Below are 12,852 nucleotides of genomic sequence, written 5' to 3'. Positions count from 1 at the left end.
TGGATACTGGGACTTAGTCTGATAGTTCAGACGGTATGGAGTACTTGCTCATAGTCATTTTTCCTGTTTGTAGATTTGATTATCTCCAGTTTAAAGTTATCACTTGATGCGGCCTATAAACACTCCGTGCTTTCATTCAAATTCCCTGCTAATCTGGTATTAAGACACCATTGTATGCATGTGATAAAGAGAGTAGCTAGCTAGCGGACACAATTAGTAAGGCTATTATTTTGCATGCAGTTAGTGTAGGTGGAGTATATACGTAGGTAGTGATGTACAACACATTTTAAAATGTCTATTGATGTCCATATGAAGATGGACATGCGTATGTGTGTTGCACAAAGTTGAATGGCTTGCCCACCCAGTGAGTGCTCTGGCATCATGGCAAAAAGTCTGGCTATGCCACTGCTACCAAGAGTTCCTAATATAAGTAACGGAGACAAAGTTTTGATACTGTACCGCTGTATTGTAGATTTTAAAAGTTTACAGAACAGAAGTGAATCTAGGATTTTTATAATGGGGTTTCCATCAGTAAGAATATAGACAGCTATACAGCTTGTGTAATAATAAACTAAACTCAGTACTCAACAATAATCCATAAGACAAATAGTACACTACTATAATTATTATATGCATCTTCTCTTTGTTTGAAAAAGCCATCCATCACTTGTTAGAAGACATTTCCATGGTAAAATTAAAATCTCAATCGATTATAGCAATACTCTAATTAAAGTGCATTTAACTTGTATTGCTGCTGTGCAGAGGAGGGTGGAGGCGGTTTAAGCGCCGTTAAAATAAATTATGCAAAATGCTCGTTATCTGCGATTAACTAAATTATGTAAATGGTGTAACAAAGTATGGCATCTTGTCTTGTTGAAGAGTGTACATACCTGGTTAGTGCAAGCGTACTACACGCAAAAGTGTTTCATCAGTTTTGCACTGAAAACCAAGCGATTAAATATCTAATGAGCCCCAGTGATCCCATTGTTTGCTAGTTTTGTATTGCAACTATTAAGGCTCACGTGAAATTCTAAACAGAGGTATGCAATTAACGTAATATTTTTGAACAGCGCTTCACCCTCCTCTGGCTGCTGTGAGTGATAGTGAGACTTGCAGTGAAAGACTGATTCGTGAAGGTAGCATATTATATTTGCACTCTCTAATTAGGTTAACTGCACTCTTACTGAGACAAGTTTAATATTAAACTTTTATCAGTAGTTTTGGGGGTTTCCTGAAATCCCCCCTCCCCCTCTATGTGCCCTTGCAGAAAAGTATTCACAGATTGCAACAAACACATTTTTAGTGCTTGTTTAGTTTTATCTATTGCAACACATGTCAAATGCAATTATCAAACTTCTACAAGTTTTTTGTACTGTCCTACTGCAGATGAAACTACCATAGAGTCTGGTTGTTAAGCACACATATGCATTAAGCTCGTATTGTTTGTTAGCGCTTACCCATTTCTCGTACTTAATCATGGTTGAAAGAAAACACATGTGGACAAACACAAAGTTCCAAGACAAGATGTGCTATACAAGATAGCTACTATAAAACTTGTAGAGGTACTCCAATGTTGCAAGGTGTGAAATTTCACATGGCACATGTCTAAAATGACTATACTTACCAAGCAAAATGGTCTACCGTAGTATGCTCCATACAAATGATTTACACAGTAACCAGACTGCTTCAAATATTGGTAGACATTGTGACTGCAAATCACATGATCCCCAAGAGAGTGAATCATAATCACAACAAGTAGGCACATACTCTTAACAAGTACATTTTAATTTTCTTGAACTTTATGTGCCTAACAACCAGACTGTATGGTATATTGATGTATCCACTATGTGTTACATCAAAGTATGGCTATGATTAGTGTGTGTGTTGTTCAAGTTTAGTTCTCACCCAGCTGATAGTGGACCTGTTAAGAGAAGTGTGAAATTAAACAACACCAGTCCATGTGGTGAGTTAGTTTAGTATAAGTGTAGTGAGCACAAGCTACACTTATCCTTGTAGGGTCTCTCCTACATGCACACTGGTCACCATATTTTTGGTAGTGCTTATATTTGTATTTTTAGATGCAGTTAAATCTGACTGCTGATATTTTTAAAATGTTTATTTTCTTGTACAGAGCTGACAGTGGACTGGGAGGTGTACAATAAAGTACCAGGGGATCAACAACTGATAGACCTCACTGTGACTGTGGATAACCATTTCCTGTTGATATTACTGATGATGAGGAATCATGTGATGATGATCTCATACCTGATGATGTCATTAAAGGATCATGTGATCTGGTAAAGGTCATGATCAAGGCTCATGAAGGAGTAGCCTCGTCTCATCCTATCAGACTGATCAAATTGTAGGTGTCAAAGTTGATTGATTGTTATTGAGGTTGTTGATCACTCACAGGTCATCAAGGGACATTCAAGTGTCTCTGCTGATTGATTGATTTATGATTTACCCTCTAGCAGTCAATCACTGCCATTCTCCCTTGCCAGAACAGTACAAAATATACAAATACAGTATAGCTACGTAGCTAACAAGTACAAAACTAAACACACAGATACAAACATGTGTACAAGTTGAATATCTAAATGGTGGTCTAAGGCATAGATACTGCAAGGGCAGGTTTAGGGAGGGGGATAAGGGGGCTTCCTTTTTAAGTTAGTACTTGGCCAATAAAACCCTAAATCCTCAATGTGTATCAAAAGCAGACTTATTCCAGGAACTATACATCACTATCAACACAAATTATGTCTATGTAACTATACCTATTGTTCAACTCTGTTACAGGATAGTATAGCTTCTTTTTCTTCAAAAGTTCTTCAAGAAAAAGGTTTGATTGTGGGTTGCATTTCCATAGTTACAAAAATTTAATTGTGGGTTTTGTTTTATACATTGTTTTCCACTATGGCTATAAGAGGTGATTCTTAATCAAAGTGTAGTTTGATTCAAAGTGTTACTTTGTTTAACTGGTTACAGTCAGTATATAGCTACCAACTCAGCCATTTAGCAAAACTGTAGTCTTGGTAATTGACAGTCTGATAAGGCAGCTAAGCAATAACATATTTACCCACTTTTGTCTATGAATGTTAAATTTGTATCAGTTAACTTCTTATATGACTTCACGTTGTGGATTATGGTGCAGGCAGCCTGAGGGGCCCTTGATTGGGGACCCAGCCTGAAGGGGCCCCAATCAAGGGCCCCTTGAATACCTGTTTAAAAGATTGATATACTCTAATAGAGCAGTCAGATCTTGATATTCTAATAGAGCAGTCAGATCTTGATATTCTAATAGAGCAGTCAGTATTCTTCAGAGGAGTAGTGTAGTAAACTTATAAAATGGAGATATAGATAGTGAGGTAGCTATTGTCATTGTGAGCATGTAATGACCTTTTATTTGGTCTTCAGTTACAGCTAGGCTGAAGTTGTGCATTGAGAGTGGAACTCTCCTTGCCCCTGGGGCCCCACTTTAACTCTTTGCCTTGGGCCCCTTAATTTCTCTTGGCAACCCTGCTAGCTAGATCGGTCTTCATAACCTGAAATAAGTTGACTATCACAACAGCAAATTAATTCAGAAAGCCATCATCAACGTGCCAGTTTGAGAATTAAGTTTCATAATATTGTTGTGAAAGCCTTTCCAAATCTGCTGTACAGGCGTCAAACAGCTGAAAAACAATGTAGCTGGTCTCCTAGGCTACCAGGTATACTATAGTGAATTTCTTTGATCTAAAAGAGACATGACCTGTACTAATTATATATAACATGAACAAAAATTAAGACCAGCTTTGAGGCTTCGTCCAGAAAATTTGTGCAAGAAAATGTCATAGATAAACTATAAAACACATTATGAAGATACTTCTTAGTGGTTTAAAATGGAGTACACTTCCTTATCATTGCATAGCAACATAATTACACAACTACAAAATATTTCATGAATTTTAAATAATTCTGTATGTAACATTGTACCAAAGCTAAATAAATATTACTATATTTTGTTAATTCAAACTGGTCACACAGTGCCTAGTTTTTAGAAGTAGCACAACATCAACTTGTTTTTAAAACATGTGGGCCTTGTTAGCCTGACCCTATTGTGATAGTATTGCATTTTCTTATACTAGTTAAAGCACCACTGTGAATGCGATGTGGAAAAGAGTGTGGGCGCATCGCTCGAGACCATGCTCCAAGCTATTTTTTCCATATTACATGAACTAGGCAGTGCTTTAACTGGTTTATTGCACAAAAGTAGTGGCTGGCATGGGTAGTAAGTTTTCCCAGTGCACTATCCACACTACACGAGTGTGATGATGCTAGGTTTCATTGATTTCAGCTGCTAGAGTGACAATAAGTGGCCAAATACTTGTTCTTCAGTTGAGGCTTGGCTTAAAGCCCAAGATTAAATTTGTGAGTACATTTATTAAGTGTATAATATAGGTCAAATATTGCAGCTATGTAGGTAGTACTGCTTAACTACACCTGGCTGCACACTTTAAAGTAGCTTGTGAGCTGTATTTCCCACTGTGCTATATTTTCCCATACAGCAATGTTAAAACAGTAAACAATTTGACCAATGCTAGACAAATTATTGCATTGCTTTCACCCAACCACAAAAAATGTTATGAAGCCATTCAACAATTATGACCTATTTTAAACACACAAAACAATTCCATTACCTAAATGCAAGTGAGCAAATAACCTGAAAGCCCTCATCAAGTGACTGCTCTATTAGTGTTCAAAGAAACACGAGAGCATAGTCAACACTACAAGATATGCTAATTCACTTTCAGTTGCCTTCAAGTCCCAGGTGCTGCACCTTGGCTTCTAATGGATTTTTTTACAAGCATGTCTATAAAATGAGTGATTACACTTGAGACTTGGTTGCCTGCCGGAGACTGTTAGCCAGTAACAGGCATAGTATATAATATATAAGTTGTATCATGTCCCTTGTAATTTGCACCCTAACCCTCACTTGGGTTTGGGTGTACAGTGGATTATCACTTATCCAAACCTCATGATCTGAGCACCTTGATTATCTGAATGCCAAAAGTGACTGTTCTATTAGAGTATTTTGTCATTAGTGTACACTGTATTAGAGTAATTGGCTGTTCTATTAGAGTAATTGAGTGTTCTATTAGAGTAATTGAGTGTTCTATTAGAGTAATTGAGTGTTCTATTAGAGTAATTGAGTGTTCTATTAGAGTAATTGAGTGTTCTATTAGAGTAATTGAGTGTTCTATTAGAGTAATTGAGTGTTCTATTAGAGTAATTGAGTGTTCTATTAGAGTAATTGAGTGTTCTATTAGAGTAATTGAGTGTTCTATTAGAGTAATTGACTGTTCTATTAGAGTAATTGAGTGTTCTATTAGAGTAATTGACTGTTCTATTAGAGTAATTGAGTGTTCTATTAGAGTAATTGACTGTTCTATTAGAGTAATTGAGTGTTCTATTAGAGTAATTGACTGTTCTATTAGAGTAATTGAACACAGCTCTGTTATGGCTTCAGTTAGCTATTTAATGCAAGAGTGATCAATGTATAGATCTCACTGTTTCTTGGCAGAAATCTTCATGTTTGGGATGTGTGTTGTGCTTTTGGAAAATAATGAATAATAACCGTCCGCCCGCATCAAATTTTCAAAAATCTGAGTGAGAAACTGGTAATCAAATTTCATTAGCCTCAGGGAAGTATGACAAATTGAGGAGAAGATTGCAACTACAGCATCTCATCACAGGTAAACTCTAAGTACACTAAGTTTATTGAAAAATGTAGTGGATCACGTGGGGTTAATTAATATATCTATGGCTCACTGTGTGTGGTGTTAGTGTAAAGTGTGTAGCTCAGAGGCTGAGGAATGTGAAAAAGTTGGGGGAGGAAGGTAGCTAGGTCTGGGCGTGAAACTAGGCTTAAATATGTGACACTCATATAGAGGCTGGAGTAGTACATACTTGTTTATGTTTGTACTAGTGATTGCAACAGTATGCAATGGACACTTAACATAGCATGCCTCTTATAGGAGGGCCTGAAATTGTTGAAAAGTGGGTACCTTGAAATTGAAGTTGGTGACACTTATTTAAGTTTTAAATATTGTCAAGTAATTTAACTATCAGACATACATAGCTACGTATTTAATAATTATATAACTGCCAATTCAAAAATCATGCCAGTATTTAATCATGTCATAGACTCATGATTTCATGCAAGGTAATATTGGGAGTACTCTACCCCTCTCCCCTTAAAGTTGATGGCTTCAATCTCTCTATACTCCCCTCTGCTGCCACTGTCACCAAATGCAAATATCAAGAGTTTCAGGGAGGGGATGGGGATTCAAATTTGAAGTGAATTATCTTGGGGGAAGGTTTGGGGTGATCTCCTGGAAGCACCTATGAATGCATACGCAAACTGAGCCCTAGGTGGTTACATTAAAGTTAGTGTGTATGCATCTTCCTAGCTGAAATGTACACACAGGATCTAAGCCTAAATAGAACTACTATTCTTCCTCTTTCAGGTACGTAGCTACTGATGACCAACCAACTTTAATGTTCAGTATTCCTGCTTCCTCCATGTTGAGTGACTATTGGTTGGCAATACTTTCTCCCAAATATAAACATTATTCTTGCTCTTTGAGTCTTTTCCCTGTTGATGGTCAAAGTAAATCCAGGTGTCTTTACTCTTGTACTCCAATAAGACATCACATACATACAAACATTCACAATGTAAATACATAAACTATTCAACAGTTTGTGCTATTTGATGTATATATCACATGAACACTCAAGTTTTCTGTAGCTGCTGCCTTGTAAATAGTTTTATGCGAATCTTTTGCCATTTACACCAAGAATCACGTACACTATTGATTATATTATCATATACCTAATAACCTATTGAAAAAATGCTTAATTCATTGTTAGTGGCATGTGATCCTCAGGAGTAGTGCAGTGCAGCACCAGTGTGCAAGTATAGCTACTGTAGAATTCCAGAGCTATAAGTTTGGTGTAACTTTTAACTTTAAAACATTCTGTTCATGGAAAAGGGAGGCTTCTGAGCCTTCAGAAACCCTTGACTATACACCCTTGCATTTAGAGTGCCAAATTTCACTGTGTGTAATGTGTACTGTGTTGTGTATGTTATATTAGAACTGTTTATAAAAGCTAGAGTATAGTCTCAGCACTTGACCTGCCAACAACCATTCTATGCATGCACTATAGGATTCATACATCTCCCATCCAGAACTACTGTGCATTCATTTAACTTACATTAGTTCAATTATTAGGTTTCTGTGTGTGTATGTGCGCTATGTAGAGTATAAAGTGTGTGTCCAGTGTACATGTGTGGTGTGATATTTAGTGTGTTCGCTAGACAGCAATAGCTGCAGCTGCTGGAGATTTCTTTGTGCATATTAATTTTGTGTCTGTGTGTGTGCATGCACGCATGTATACCCACATACATACTGTAATATGTGCTTATGCTTGGGATCACGCAAAGAATGTTTAGCCAGAAATTTTGACACTAAAATTACTGAACACACAGTCCAGGTATCAGCTTGATCCTCTGGCAGTATGCAAAGAACCGTACAGCTTGGATTCATAACTTAGTCTAGTTCTACGTACCTTAACTTTCACATGTAAGCATTTCACCAGGCAAGGTTGTTGTTGTTCTTTTATGTGGGTCACTAGTCCTTTACCTGGAGGATTGGAATGTGCTGACTCATAGCACCCGAGTATTGCAGAGGTGTCTGAACTGGTTCACAGCATAGGAATAAAGCTTTGCTCTATTTTGCGTATGTGTGAGTGTGTGTGTGTGGATCTGACTTAACACATTGTAAAATATCTTGGCTTACATTCTGAAATATTCAGAGCTGCAACATTGAGATCCTGTCACTCCCAACATCATTTTGATTCTACACATGTCCCCTGAAATGGGATATCATATGTTGCATGTATGGCATGTGATACTGACATGTGCAGTTTACTAACCTGTTGCTTAAGATTTGTAGTGTATTCTTTTAGGGATAGGTATTATCTTTAGTAATACATGCTTATTTGCCTACAGTGTTTGCTGCACGTACGGTTGAACCATTGGAGATGAACACTGGTGAGGGAACTAAGTGGTCAGGGGAAGTGTTTAGTGTCAACCCAACCTGTTCTACCACTTATCCACATCACTCTTCTATTATAACAGTGATATTCACTCCTCAATGTAAGTAGTAACAGGTAAAATGATTTGTGATTACCGTATACGTATCAATTTTCAAGGTATGTAATTTTTGTGGGTTAATAATTCTCAGGCTTTTCGCAGTTTTATTTTCAAGGATCACTGGTTTTTTTACCTAGGCTATCTATTATAAAGCATTGAGCCAATCCTATTATTGTTAATGTTCGAGGATGAAAATTTTTCGGATAACGAAGCAACTACGAAATGAACAAAAATTTTCATGTTTTCATATTTAGTGGCTTGCTATAAGAGCAGGTCGCAGTTTTGAAAACATTTGAAGAAATTTACAGCATTGAGAATAGCTTAAAACCATAAATTTGCACTATAAAGTTTGCGATATGGTCATTAAATGTATTTTAGGTGTCAAATGCACCCATATGGGTGATTTTCCAAAATTTGGTCGCAATGCTTATGTGTAATTTTGTGCTGCCAAATTAATGCTGTGTAAAGTTCTTGCTACAAGCTTAGAAGTCTAAATTTTACAAAGGGATTCCTGAAACCATAGGAAACCCCTTCCCTACACCCCTACACTCATGAGTCCTCTTTATAAACTTTTTAAAAGAATATTATAAAATAATACTGTAAGTAATATCCATTTGGTTCTACTTGGGGTACTTAGAGATAATAAGTCACTCACTAGAGTTTCTATGGATACAAATACAAAGAGAAAATGTCCTGACCACCTGGCAAACTCCTGTAAGCGTTCAATCGTTGATTGGATTGTTGCAGGTTCGAAGCTGCCTAGGTCAGATCAAGGATTTTTCTCCTTTCTGTAAATTTTTAAACACACCTATAATGACATCTTTAAACAGCTATAGGGAACCTTCAGTATTTTTGCTGTAAAGCATTAATAAATACTCTAATAGATCAGTCATGTATACTCTAATAGAGCAGTCACATTTACTCTAATAGAACATTCTCACAATATAAAAGGTTGTTGGTGAGTATTTGTTTTGGAATTTACGGCTAACAATATTAATTTTCAGACGAAACATTATAGCTTGAAAGTGATACAAATGAGCATGACCTTACACTGCTATTTTTTGTATAGCAGACATACTGTAGGACTCCTGTATTTTATCACTCGGGTATAGAATGAATCTATCTGTATAAAAACAATGTTTAGATTGTATATAAGTCATTCCATTTGTATCAGTATTCATGGTCTTTATATTTACCACTGTGCAAAAAAATTATGTTTCCTGACGTTTCATGCATAACAAATTATGACAATTCCTTTAGTCAGAAATACCTGAATGTGCGTAATTCCTGAATTAAAGAAAATGTACATGGATTTGTGTAAGGAATTGTCACAATTAATTTATCTTTTGGCAAGAGCTCATAATATATGTATTTAGTATATTTATATTATGAACTCTTGCTTTTGGTAATTATATACAAGAATGTGCCTAATTCCTTTCAGGAAATGTGCATGTGCATGACAAACTTATACATTTCCTGAAAATTTCATTGGTAAACGTTGCAGGTCTATGGAACGAACTGGAGAGGGTTCAGTGGCATAGCTACTTACCACTAAGGCAACCAAGGCAGCTAAGGAGAACTAGATCAATGTAAGCAGTAAGATACTTAGATAGCGCAGCCACAATACCCCATGGTGTTGTGTTACCTAGCCTATTAAAGGTGTAATAGTGTGTATATATCTTAATATACAGTAGAATCATCATAAGCTATAAGCTACTGTTAGGGACCCGCCGATTATGCTCATAATTTTACCTATTATGCTATGTTGCACTGCTCAAAAATTCACCTATTATGCTTAAATTAATGCTCAATATTTACCTATTATGCTCAACGTTCATGCCTTAGTTCATAAGCTTTGCTACTAGTTTAACACTGTAAAAAAAAAAAAAAAATGAGTGGCTGGAACACAAATAGTAAATTCTTGCTGCATGCCTACATGTAAGAGAAAAGATCGATATACTCTAATAGAACAGTCAGTTTGATGATTGTTCTATTAGAGTCACTGACTGCTCTATTAGAGTATATCGATCTTATTTTGCAATTGTCATTTTTCCAGCAAGAATTTACACTATCGTACAAATATTTAACCTATTATGCTGGCATTATGCTCAATGCTTTTAGGTACCTATTATGCTCAAAATTATGCCAGCATAATCGGCGGGTCCCTAGCTACTGTAGTTGTAAATAGCTAAGCATAAGGATTCAGTAGTTAGATAGGTCTTGTGTAACCTATTATGGGCATTGATTTCTAATTGCACTGATAGTTAAAACTTCAGTTAGCACTATAGCAGCACAGTGTATACTATTTTAGAGGCTCAGTGACTTGAAGTGTATACAAGGATACGGGAAAATATGATTTCCAAAACTCAAATGAAAAGAAGCTTGAAACACTAGAGTCCCATTACATTTTACCTATACGCTCTGTCAACTTTCATACAAGATTATAGTATAGAAAGCATCTAATTCACTTAACCAAACATGTTTCAGTAGTGAGTATAAATGGATTACATATGATTACTTACCACATGTAGCTTGCTAGATGGAGCGTATGAAACAGTACATATGTATTGTGCCCTTTTCTCAGCTCCTGATAAAATTGATGAGCTGGTCAAAACACCACTGTATTTATGGACAGTGGCATTGCAGAAGTTTAAGAAGCACTCAGAAAGCGATGGACATAAACATGTCTTGGCTGACTGATGAACAGCTTAACACAACAGTTGCCATATAATTAAATTTAGGCTAATTAAAACTTTACCAAACTAACTTGTTCTGTGGACAACAGAGTATTCTTTGAAGATATCAGATGATATTAGTGACATTATCAGTAAATAGATCTGAGCTGTGTATAATAACTAATGTGTAGTAGATTTAAACATTAAGTTTTGGTTTTATCAGCTACATAATGAGCATAATCTAGTAAAGGACATTGATGTGTTAGAAAAGGTACAAAGAAGGGCCACTAAGTTGGTGCCATCTGTCTCTACACTACTTTATGAAGCTAGACTTGAATATTTTGATTTGTACTCACTTTATTTTGTAGTACAACAAGAGGAGACCTAATTGAGGTGTTTAATGTTCTATCTAAATGAGCCAAAAGATATTTTTTACATTACAACAAGACAGTGTCACCATGCAGGGGTCACCATTAAACCAAGAATTAACAGAAAGTCAACACTTTCAACTTTGGAATGACCAACAATGGAATGACTTACCTGATCTGGCAAAAGCTTTTATTAAACTAATATAGGAGGAATACTGGATATGGACATAGTCAGAGGCCTTTAGCCTATTAATCATTTTGTATTTAATATCTATTAAATAGAATGGAAAATGAAGGACCATGTGTATTTCATTTGCAAACAATCATGTCCATGCATGGGAAGATGGTGTAGATGATACCCATGAATCAATAGCTGTGGAGGATTAGATTATATGAGTTGACTGTTCTATTAGAGTTTAGAGTATCTCCATCTTCATAAGAGGTTTGTATTCTGTAACTTGTCTCATAAAGCCAATATTAGATGCTTACTAAGTGATAAAATTCATTGCCATAGCATATTTGTATAAAATGTTATGAGTCAAGGAAGTTTGAAAAAGTAGGCAAAAATCATGTGTCCACATGCCCTGTTTTTCACATATCTGCTACATGAGAAAAGTATCTTCTTTTGCATATTATAGAAATTCCTACTAGACCTGCACTAGTGATCTAATAGTTAAAGGAATTGCACTGTTTGCAGAGTTCTACTGCTTCCGCAGTTAAGTGGCCAGCAGAGCAGATTATACATAACTAGCTTTTGTTCATCTGACATGTCTCAGATCAAAGTCAAAGTTGATCTGGCATGTGCTGAAATTGTATAAGGCCACGCAAACTTGATTACTTGTTTCTCATTCACAAAAATTCGGATTTCCATGCAGGAGGGAGGTAATTTTTCATTATTCACTATTAAAGAAAATACTCCAAATCAAACTGTATGATACTATAAAGGTTAGCTAAAGCCATTAAGAACTAATACATACATTTTACCACCGTTTCCGAGGTTTAAGCAACATTTGCTGTGCTGTGAAATGATAGCCAGCCTTCTTAGCATCAAAATACATGTGCATGCACATGATTGATAACAGCAATAATGAAATTAGAAGTGGGTGGGTAAAAAGGGATACAAGCGGGGATGAGAAACAATTAATCAAGTTTGCCTGGCCTAATGAAAAACATGCAGCATGCATGAGCATACCAAGGTGGGAATGTATGCTTCAGTAAAAAGTTTAGGTTGTAAATGCATAGAGATTGCAAATTATAAGTATTTTGCCACCCAAAATTCCTTCAGCTTTCATGCACTGCATCACTGTTAACCCCTGCACATATGTAGCTATAATGAGTTATAATAATAATAATAATAATAATAATAATAATTGTGACCGGGCCTGTGAAAATAGGGCATGTGGGCACACAAAATTTGACTACTTTTTCAACCTTTCATGTGTCACAACTTTTTCGTTAGTTAAGCTATGGCTATGCAATGTTTACCAGGTATTACAAATTTAATTGGCATTATAATACTAGTTACAGAATGTAGTTATTCCATCCTAGTACTGAGATATAACCCATAATGTGATAGGATGTAGTGTGTGCCCACATGCCCTATCCAGTCACAATT

At 36.1% G+C, this 12,852-nt stretch overlaps 1 protein-coding gene across 2 annotated transcripts in view; it reads left to right on the top strand.

The window, feature by feature from the left end:
• The window catches only part of LOC136246437 (pleckstrin homology domain-containing family G member 1-like), a 356,327-nt gene extending 353,720 nt beyond the window's left edge, over positions 1-2,607 (top strand). For both annotated transcript variants that reach the window (XM_066037880.1, XM_066037881.1), the window contains 3 exons: positions 1,899-1,963; positions 2,132-2,362; positions 2,413-2,607. The gene's annotated coding sequence lies outside the window, so the exon portion shown is untranslated. The remainder of the gene's footprint in view (positions 1-1,898; positions 1,964-2,131; positions 2,363-2,412) is intronic.
• Positions 2,608-12,852: the final 10,245 nt, after the last annotated feature.

The sequence above is a fragment of the Dysidea avara genome, chromosome 2 (genome assembly GCF_963678975.1).
Source record: "Dysidea avara chromosome 2, odDysAvar1.4, whole genome shotgun sequence".
NCBI lineage: Eukaryota > Metazoa > Porifera > Demospongiae > Dictyoceratida > Dysideidae > Dysidea > Dysidea avara.
The sequence above is the reverse complement of the archived record's forward strand: the minus strand, read 5'-3'. Positions and strand labels throughout refer to the sequence as shown.